The sequence below is a fragment of the Miniopterus schreibersii genome, assembly GCF_964146895.1.
Source record: "Miniopterus schreibersii genome assembly, chromosome: 7".
Taxonomy (NCBI): Eukaryota; Metazoa; Chordata; class Mammalia; order Chiroptera; family Miniopteridae; genus Miniopterus; species Miniopterus schreibersii.
Window position 1 is genome coordinate 39,749,809 of NC_138108.1, and position 10,248 is coordinate 39,760,056.

At 38.5% G+C, this 10,248-nt stretch overlaps 1 long non-coding RNA gene across 1 annotated transcript in view; it reads left to right on the top strand.

Moving 5' to 3' along the window:
* LOC308559597 overlaps positions 1 to 8,588 on the top strand; it is a 63,535-nt gene extending 54,947 nt beyond the window's left edge. The window contains exon 3 of the long non-coding RNA XR_013999180.1: positions 8,203 to 8,588. This is a non-coding gene — a long non-coding RNA (uncharacterized lncRNA). The remainder of the gene's footprint in view (positions 1 to 8,202) is intronic.
* Positions 8,589 to 10,248: the final 1,660 nt, after the last annotated feature.

Sequence of the window (10,248 nt, forward strand, 5' to 3'; positions counted from 1 at the left end):
GTGTGACTTTAACCCTAAAGCAGGAGTCCGCTAACCCTATAATCCTCCACTTCTCACTCTCACTAAGTCTTTCTCACTCCACCCCCACAAGCTTGCAATACCCTCCTCTGTTCTCTGACCCTTCTACCTAGCATCCTGTTATTGCTCAGCAGTGATGGGGTTGCTGGTCATCTTCCACTCTGGAAGACCCTCAGCTCCCTAAACGTCTCTCAGAAATAAAAATCGCCATCCCTCCCACCATCTTCAACACCCTCCCATGGCTCCTCCAGCGCCCTCTCAACTCCTTCAGCTCTTCCCAGGCCCTTATTTGATTTGTCGCTAACATTGGGGCCTCAGGGAGTTCCACCCCTAGTGCCCTTCTCAGCGGCCATCTCCTACACAAGCCTGTTCCAGACATGCCCAAATTTTCCTCCAGGGCTTTCACCTAAGCTTCACATGTTTATCGAACATGCTCACTAAATATTCTGTGGACATCGCATATTAGGCTTGCCTCAAACTATAAACTCATCTACTGTGTCCCTCCCTTTCTCACCCTTAGGTTCTCCCTCCAAACCAGGTCCTCCTTTATATTTGCCATCTCAGTGAAAACCCCACTCTCCACTTGAGTCACCTGAGTCAGAATCCTGAAACCGCTGTGACCCCCTGCTTCCCTTCGCTTCCAAAGCCTGGCTCTTGGAAAGTCTGATCATGTCTTCCTCCCTCCTATCTCTGGATTCATTCCCTCTACTCCATTTTCTCCTGTGTTTAGCCTTTGTCATCTCCTGCTGGTCTAATTCTTGCACAGGTACACCCTTCACCCTTCATTCAGCATGATCCTTCTAGAAGACAAATCTGATCCTGTCATTCCCTTGTTCAAAACCTCAACAGGTCCCCAAATTTTGAGGAAAGCCTAGTGTACAAGGCTCTCTCAAGTGGACTCAAGCCTTCCCTTCTGGACCACTCTTCCCCACTGCCCCACTGGCCCCCTCTGGTCACAAGTCTGGTTGTCAGTCTTTGCATGTGCATAAAATGCCCTTGCCTGCTCTGCCCACCAGTAAATCCCAGACTCACCTCAAAGGTCTTCTTTTCTAGGAAGCCTTTTCTGACATTTCTAGCAGAAAATGCTACCTCCTATCTACTCCCAGTGTCATATTTTCATATTTCGATTATATCTCTAATTACATTCCTGTGAATGTTAACATATCTGTTCACTTTGCTTGACTGGGAATCTCTGGAGGACAAGTAATGTTCATTTTTGTAACTCTATGGCTGGCCTACTACCAGGTACATAGCATACCCTTAAATATTTATTAAATTAATAAAAATAAATGCAAGAATGAATGAACAAATGAATGGAGTGAACAGGAATGTAACATTGCATAGATTCACATAAGAAGAAGACTAACATCTTAAAGGGTTTCTTCAACTTTTCCAAAGCCTTAGGGAACTCAGAGCCTATGTCAGGATGGGGTTGCAAATAGCATTAATTATAACGATGATGCTAATAATAGTAATAATAATCACCATTCATTAGGTACTTGCTTTATGCTAGTTACTAGGCTAAATTTAAATAAATTATCTTATTTAATCCATTTTAAATGCTATTAATATAGTTTTATCTCTTTTACAGGTAAGGAAACTGAGGGTCAAGGTCAAATAACTAGTAAAATATAGAGTCAGGATATGAACCCAGGAATCTTTGCCTTTGTCAAAATCTGTAGTAGAAAACACTAGGCTTACACTGCCTGCATTGTCCATAGGTGTGGTCTTGGGAGTTTTGCACTTTGAAATTTAGGCTATAGTAGAGCATGAAAAGGCGGCATGAAGGAAATAAGATGGAGGTTTTTATTAAGAGCTGCACAATCTAGGTCCCCCGCTAATTATGGTGCCATGCTATGCTAAGGGTTCTATTTCTCCATCAGTCAGTCACCTTCCTCAGCCCCGGGGTCACAGAAGAATCCCTTACCTAGGATAGTCACCTTGCAAATTGCAGGCCTTCATTCATGAGTGAGGCTCAGAAAGGAATTAGGTTTGAAAAAGCATTTAAGTTGCTGACGTAGAGTGGAATCCTTGCCTGGGAAGTTCAGCAAAAACATGGCCAGAGCGCTTGGTTTTTAAGTGAAACATTTTCACAACCCACTGTTATTTGTTAGATGTGATGGTTTTCACTAAATTAGTAGAATAATTGAACCCATGGTTATTGTGGCACTGAGCAGACAACCTCGACAGCGCACAGTATAAAGAATGTGTGTTCGAGCAAAGCGAAAATGTGGGAGAGTTGGTTGAATTTAAAACTTCTGGATGCTTGTAAATAATATTGAAAGGCTGTTTTCCAACAGTTAATTGGGTGAAATATAAGGGTCTTTTTATTTAAAAAAATTTTTTGGAATGGTGAGGAAGTACTGGAAAAATATGTCTTTGGCTTTGGTACTGACAATATAAAGCTTTTGTGCCTTCTCTCCCACCCCTTGCCTTTTCTAATATGTTTACTACATTTTCCAGTCTCTGTTTTGAACTTTATTCTGTCAGGTTTCTGAATTATAAGGAATACAAAATTTCCTAGCAATTGAGGTGAATACTGACTCATTTTAATTTGAACCATTTTTCTAGGCTCACTGAAAGACAACAATGGTCTTAAAAAGCCACACACTTTTAAAAGCCTAGTAAGGACCAGGGAGGACCACTAAAGGCTCCTGACTTGAGTGTGAGTTCATAAGTTTAATCAATACGTAATCTGTTATTTTTACTGGGGAGCATTTTTTTCAGCCCTGTGGTTATATGCAAAAAAAAAGCAAAACATGTGTGGCCAAGGAAATAAAAACACGTAAAATAGCCTAAATGAGCTAATACTATCAAAATTAGTGCTTGTGGTTACTTGCATGTTGAAAAGTACTTTCATATATATGGTCAGTTACATTTGGACTGTAGGCCAAACCCTGTAAGGTTCGCAAGTAAGTATCATGACCCCTACTTTAGAGAAGATAACTGAGGTTCAACAAATTGAAGTGACTTTCCCAGGTCCAAATCCGAAGCCTCATGCTTTTCTCCCTCATAGCCACACTGCATCGAACGTTCGTGGACCTCTGCGTGCTGGAGCTGTGCTCAGAGTGCAGACTCAAGTTTAATTCCGTAGCAGGTTAGAACAGTAAGCAAATTTAAGATTGTGCAAAAGTTGCATTTCTGGTCCCAAAGCCTGGTTTAATAAAAGCAAATCAGCCTTGATTATTGCCTAAGTACATGAAAGTGTTAATTAAGCTTGGCTCCCTGGTTAGAAATAAAAGCCCCTGAAATTCAAGTGTATCTGAGGAATGTGAGCAGGTAGCTGTGAACTTGTAACAAGGGTATAAGCACCTTCATTTTTTGTTTTCCTGGTGTCTAGCTTGGGGACTGCAAGATAGTAAACCCTTTACAAATATGGAAGGAAGTAAAGGAGGAAAAAAGGGAGGGAGGAAAAAAGGAATGAATGAAAAATGGAAAGAGGAAGGAAAGGAAAGAGGGAGAGAGAAACTTTATTCACTAATTGGCTGTATTTGAGGTGAATATTAACTAAGGCATGGTTTGGAGAGTTGCCAATTTGTTCTTTCTACCTTGACTATTAGCTGACTGCTTTTCATTAGGTATGAATATATATCCTCAAACATTCTCAGTTCTGTTTATACTCACACCCCCATCACATGTGCTCATGCATGTACAAACATGCACGCACACACACACACAAGCTGAGCTTCATATCTAACACAAAGTGTCAGAGCAAAGGTGTAATCAAAGACAAGAATGAAAATACTGTAAGTAAGAAAGAGGCAAGAGAAAACATTTCAGGTGAGAGTTATAGATCTTTGAATAATTAGGACAATGAAATTGAAACACACACGCATACACACAGACACATACACACACACATACACAGAGTTTCCATAAACTTGGAAAGTATAGAGAGGTGACTCTTTGCTGAAATGGGGTTACAAATATTCAGTAAGATATAGAAGCTGCTCAAGGTAGAGAGCTTTCTACAAATCATAATGGGAGAAAACAGCTCAGCTTCTGAAGATACTGGCCAAATTATGATTTGTTTCCATCAGAGGGATCCACCTTAAGAGAGGTCCAGAGAGCTCAACAGAAACCAAATACAGTAAGAGAAAGTTGGGAGTGTGGGTGTCAGGCTGTCAGTAATCTGACAGCTATGGTAACTACCCTCTAATCCAGCCAGCTCCAGCCACGCTCCCGGCTGACACCACCAGGACTGACTGACAGCTGAGGAGCAGGCACTTTTTACAGGCTCAAGTGACATCCAGTCTATTAAGGCTGACAAGCACAAAGCAGAGATTTGCCCTGAATGGTTTGGTACTGAAGCCTAGTAAAGGGGTTATTTGAAAGGTCTTAGAGAAAGTGTCAGACTCCAGCTCAGATGATAACAATATTGTAATGATGGGACTGGACAATGAAGTGCTATGATTGCCCATGCGGGCTGGGAAGCCTGTGGGCAAATGGGGGATGCACACAGATTCTCCAAGACCTGCAGGCAACCGTTCAGGAATTTCCTTCGGTGGTGTGTTTGCTTGGGCCTTGCAGGGATTCCCAAAATTGCATATTAATTGTGTTGTTTGCACTGGGGGGGGGGGGGGGGGCAGTGAGGGTGGAGAGTAAGCAGTGAGGGAGAACTGGGTATAAACCAAGCAACACCTGAAAGGAATGTTTACCTGCCTTTGGTTCACTCTTCTGTTCATAGACAAGCATGGAAAATATTTTTCAGAAGAAAACGAATGCTAATTTTCAGCCTACTGTTTTGCTTATTAACTCTGGCTGAAAAGTAAATTAGCAGCTACACAACATCGCCATGATTATCATCACTGCTGTTCTTGACTTCACTGGCTCCCAGGTGCCTGGCACCGTGTCAACACCGCCCAGAATTTATTCAGCAGGCTTTTTCCCTAAGGACAGTAAAATGAATGGTTTTCCCTAAGTGTCATTTCAGAGTTCTCTCGATGAAATAATCTTGCATTATTGGTAGGAAAATGTCTCTTGCTGTCACTATGCACTCTCATTTGGATGAGGCATCTCCTTATGTACATGTTTATTTGTTTTGCCCATTTACTCATTTATTCCACACATATTAAATCCTTATTACAGGACAGAAACTAAGATAGGTCCTGGGGATAGCACAATGAATACAGGAGTGTGGTCCCTGTCCTTAGAATTCAGAGCTAAGGACAGATGTTCAGCTTATATGTACCGCTGACAGCATGCCAGGTCTTAATATATTGAGGCACTTCTATACTGGCATATAGTCCCTGCCCGGAGCCTCAAGAAGGGGATCCCCGCATCCCCCATCTGCTTCTCGGGGTTGTCTGCCTCATGACTCCCTCAAGCTCCCCATGATCCAGCAACAAAAAATTAAATACCTGGCATATTGGGGGCCCCAGGTTTCTGCCTCAGCACTCTGTCTGGTGTCCATTCAGATTTTCATGCCTACCAGTTGTGAAAGAGTTTAAACACCACCCCAGCTGGAGCTTATAGTGTTTAAATTTATGAAAAAAATTAAAACTCTTTCTAGATTTCCAAATTTACTCTTCCAAAATTCTTCTCCAAAGTTAACTTCTAAGTTTTCACACATAGTTGGGAGTACAATGCATAAAGAGAGTTGAAGTTTGAGTGTGCTTTAATAATAGGAATCTTTACATTTTGAAAACAAAATTTCAGCATTACTTCCAAAAAACTAGAATTTGCTCATAGAAATTCATATCTGTCTGTAAAACTTCCATTTAAAGTGGCTCAGGTCTGATATGGCTACTCCCACTTTTCTCTAAGATTATCCATGAAGAGACCAAATAAGGACTAAAATGTATAATACCTTTCAAACGTTAGGAGAGATAGTGATTATTCTTTCTCATATGCGAGGATAGTAGCCTCAAAAGTGTGGCTCCCCCACTGGAGCTACAATGAAAAACAAACTGAGGGTCCGGCAGGGCTACACAGTTGAAAACCAATGACACCTGCCATCACAAGGATAGAGAGGGAAATAATATATTCCTCTCCATCTGTCTGCCCCATGGTTGAAAAGCTAAAAAACTGCACCAATCAAAACACTCAGCAGCCATCCTTCATTAAATGGATGCCACTTTTTAAATCAACTGATGTGCTCTTGTCCTGTCCTTCTGTCCATTTTCCCTGCTTTGTAGTTTGAGACTTCACTTCCTCGAAAATTAGTAAACATAAAGACTGGAGGTGGTGCTTTGCATTTTTGGAGACAAAGTACAAAAAATAAAGTTTACAGGTCAAAGCAAGCAAAAGAATACTGGAAACTGTGTAAAGAATTTTAAAAAGAACTGTTTTTAATGTTAAATATCTTCAGAGCATAAGAGCAGCAAGCAATGGAGAGAGAAAAGGATTCTGTATCTACCTGGCATTGCCAGGTGAGATGAAAACCTGCTTCACAGAAGTTAGCCTAGGTGGTGTGCATATTCAGCTTCAAGAGGGCCTTCAGTGCAGCTAAGGGTTATCCAAATAGCCAAACTGTTGACAGACACCAAATCTGGAAGGTTTCTTTTTGTTTAAGGCTGAATAAACAGAAAAACAAAGTAACATGAAGCCATTAGAAAACAAGAGTAATGGATATTATCTGGAAGGTCAAAGTACAGACCAATCTATGAAGAACATTTACTCTGAGAATCAGAAGCACGTTCCTTTCACCTATAGTTTTTCTGTTTGTTTTTTGTGTTGTTTTCTTAAGAAAGACTAAAACACTGGCTGGCCACTGCAGTTGTTAGAGCGTAGTCCCAATATGCCAAGGTTGCGGGTTCATATCTCCAGTCAGGGCACATACAAGAATCAACCAATCAATGCAGAAATAAGTGGAACAGCAAAGTGGTCTCTCTCTTTCTTAAAAAAAAATTATTAAAAAAGTAAAAATTAAAGAAAAAATAAAGAGGAAGAGGGAAGGGAAAAGAAGATGAAGAAGGGAAGGAGGAAGAAGAAATAACTTGTATAAACCAGAAAATCTATTAGGAGAGGACATGTTAAGATAAAAAATGAAATGATAAAATAAGATTGGGCTTCATGGAAATCAAAAGAGCAATGCTAGAATTAAAATTCCCTTTGGGGGAGCAAAGGACAACAATTGCAGAAAATCAAATCACTGATATAGGAGGCAAACTTGAAAACTCTCATAGAACTTCCAGTCATACGATATTATAAGATCATTTTTTGTCGCTCCTTTCCCCCTGCCAGCATCCCACACATAGCAATAGTAGGTAAAATATAAAAAATAAGAAATATACAAGATATGCTGTGCTAAAAAATCAAGATAAATTTAGCTGCAGACCAAAATCAAACAGAAACAATGCATTCAGTAGGACTGAAGGCACTAGTCTGCTGGGCATGAAGCCCAGAAGAAAGCAGACACAACTAGGAGTTTATACCTCAGGGAGAGCAGAGCCAGCCCCACGTTGACGTGTTGGAGGCTGAGGGCATGACGCCAAGCCACAGAAGAAAGATGAGGAGAAGAGGTAGGAGCAAAGAGACAGGCAAATGGGATCTGGGCCCCCCTCTTCAGTGGGTGCATCTGCTATAGCCTTACATTGACCCTATAATATAAGACCTGGTTCTAGACTTCAAGATCAGATGGAGGTGACAGAGAGGAGTAAGGATGGGTGAACACCAGAGAGAGGTGGAATGAAAGCAAAAGGGAACGAGAGGAAGAGATTCAAACTCAACTTGGGCCTCTTAGCCACAATTACAAAGCACATAAAGATCAGTAAGTTAGCTAAGAAAGAGGGCATCAAAATCAGCCATCAGAAGAGATCATCCCAAATAAAATGCAGAGTAAACTAAAGATAAATTTTAAAAACAGAATGTTTAGGATCTGGAATGGAACTAAAAAATAATGATGTACTAAAATATAAAAAGATAGGCAATTATAAAACAAAGTAGGCAAAACTGAAAGAACAGGTAGAAACAAGGACAATGGAAACTCTAGCAGTTAAATAATATGGATATTGAAATATAAAAACCAGTGATATCAGTAAAAATGATGGAGTAAGAATCACTGAAACATCTCTATAAAAGCAAAGAGAAAACTGGCAAAAATGATCAGACAGTTTTTTCAGAACTCTGAAATGCTTGCAGCAATCCAGGGACTGTTTATTCAAGAAAAACAGCTGAATCTTAGTAAAAACTGTAAACTCTGTGGTGCTTTAATTTGCCCTACTCCCCTGTTTTATTCTCCAGCTCTGTGGCAGCCTTGAAAGTCAACAACTTGAAATTACAGTGAAAATCAGCAGCCTAGAGGCCATTTGAGTGGGCAAAACAGGATTTCTTCAAAGCCCCGTTCCCGGAGCAGTCATTTCTTGAATTTCCTGGTGGTTCCCTGGAAGACCACATTTGAAAGACTGTCTTATTAGACCTGAATCAGAGCTTGCTCAGTGCGAAAAGCCTTTTCCTTGTGGGTGACTATTGAAAATAGTTACAGGCAATTCAATTTTTTAACAATAAAGTTAAAAAATTGGGGAAGTGGGTTACAGTTGGTACAAACAATGGACTAACAGAAAGCTTAAAAGGAAAAAATTGGGAATAAAATGTCGGTAAGAGTATGCAAAGCTCCAACATATTCCTAATATAATGTAAATGCTATGTAAATTGTTGTTATACAGTATTGTTTATATGTTTATAATAATTACATCTTCATGATGGGTTAACACTTTTATATTATAAAATGCCCATTTTTGTCTCTATTAACAACCTTTGTCTTAAAGTCTATTTTATATGATATTACAAAATCCAGCTCTATTTTGGTTATTGTTTATACGGTGTATGTTTTCCCATCATTTCACTTTGAACCTATGTGTCCCTGAGTCTAAAATGATCTCTTTTAGACAGCATGTCATTGGATCATGCTGTTTTTAATCCGTGCTGCCAATATCTGTCTTTTTATTGGAATTTGATCCATTTACATTCAGTGTAATAGTGTAATTATTTGCTAAGATAGAGTTTATGTTTGTCATTTTCAAATATATATATATATATATATATATATATATATATACACATATATATCTTATATCTCTTTTGCTCTTCCGTTCCTGTACTTTTTCCTTCTTTTGTGTGAAATAAATATTTTCTACTGTACCATTTTAACTACCTTGTTGTTTAATACCAACCATGGATTGAAAATATTTGAAAACAATTATGTTATTGCTGACATGTACTATGTAGTTAGGCCTATGATGCTTGCATCTGTACTGAATTTGTACAGATATTTTTCTTGTCATTATCCCCTATATAATACAGTAGAACAACTGTTTATATAGCATTTACATTGTATTCGGTATTATAAATAATCTAGAGATAATTTAAAGTATACAGGAGGATGTGCATAGGTTATTTGCAAATACTACACCATTTTATATAAGGGAACTGAGCATCCAAGGATTTTGGTATCCATGGGGGTCTTGAACCAATCCCCTGAGGACACTGAGGGACAACTGTCCATGTACTTCTTCTCAAGTGCACATAAAAAATTCTCCAGGGCAGATTACATATTAGATCATAAAACAAGTCTCAATACACTTAAAAAATACTGAAATTATACGAAGCATGTTCTGAAACTACAATTAAATAAAGTTAAAAATAGCTGAAGGAAATTTGGGTAATTTACAAACATGTGGGAATTAAACACATTTCTAAATAATCCATTGGTCAAAGAAAAAAATCATATGAAAAATTAGTAAGTACTTGAGATGAATGAAAATAAAAACACAACATACCAAACTTACCACATGCAGTGAAAGCACTGTTTAGAGGAAAATTTATAACTGTAAGCACATACTTTAAAAAGGAAGAAAGATCACAAATCAATAATCTAATGTTTCATTTTAAGGAACTAAAAAAGAACAAATTAAAGCCCAAAGGAACCAGAGTAAAAGAAATAATAAAATAAGAAATGAGTTAAGAATAAAAAACAATAAAGTCAATGAAACAAAAATCTGGTTCTTTGAAAGATCAACAAAATTGATGAACCGTTAGCTGGACTGACCAAGAAAAAAAGAGAGCTCAAATTCCTAAAAGAAGAAACACTACTACAGACCTTACAAAAATAAAAAAGTTACAAGGGAATAGTATGAATAATTGAATGCCAACAAATTAGATAATCCAGATGATATAGACAAAATCCTATGAAAATGACAAAAACTAAAATACAAAAAATGAACAAAACTGATTCAAGAAGGATTAGAAAATCTGAACAGAACAGACCAATAACAAGTAAGAAAATTAAAT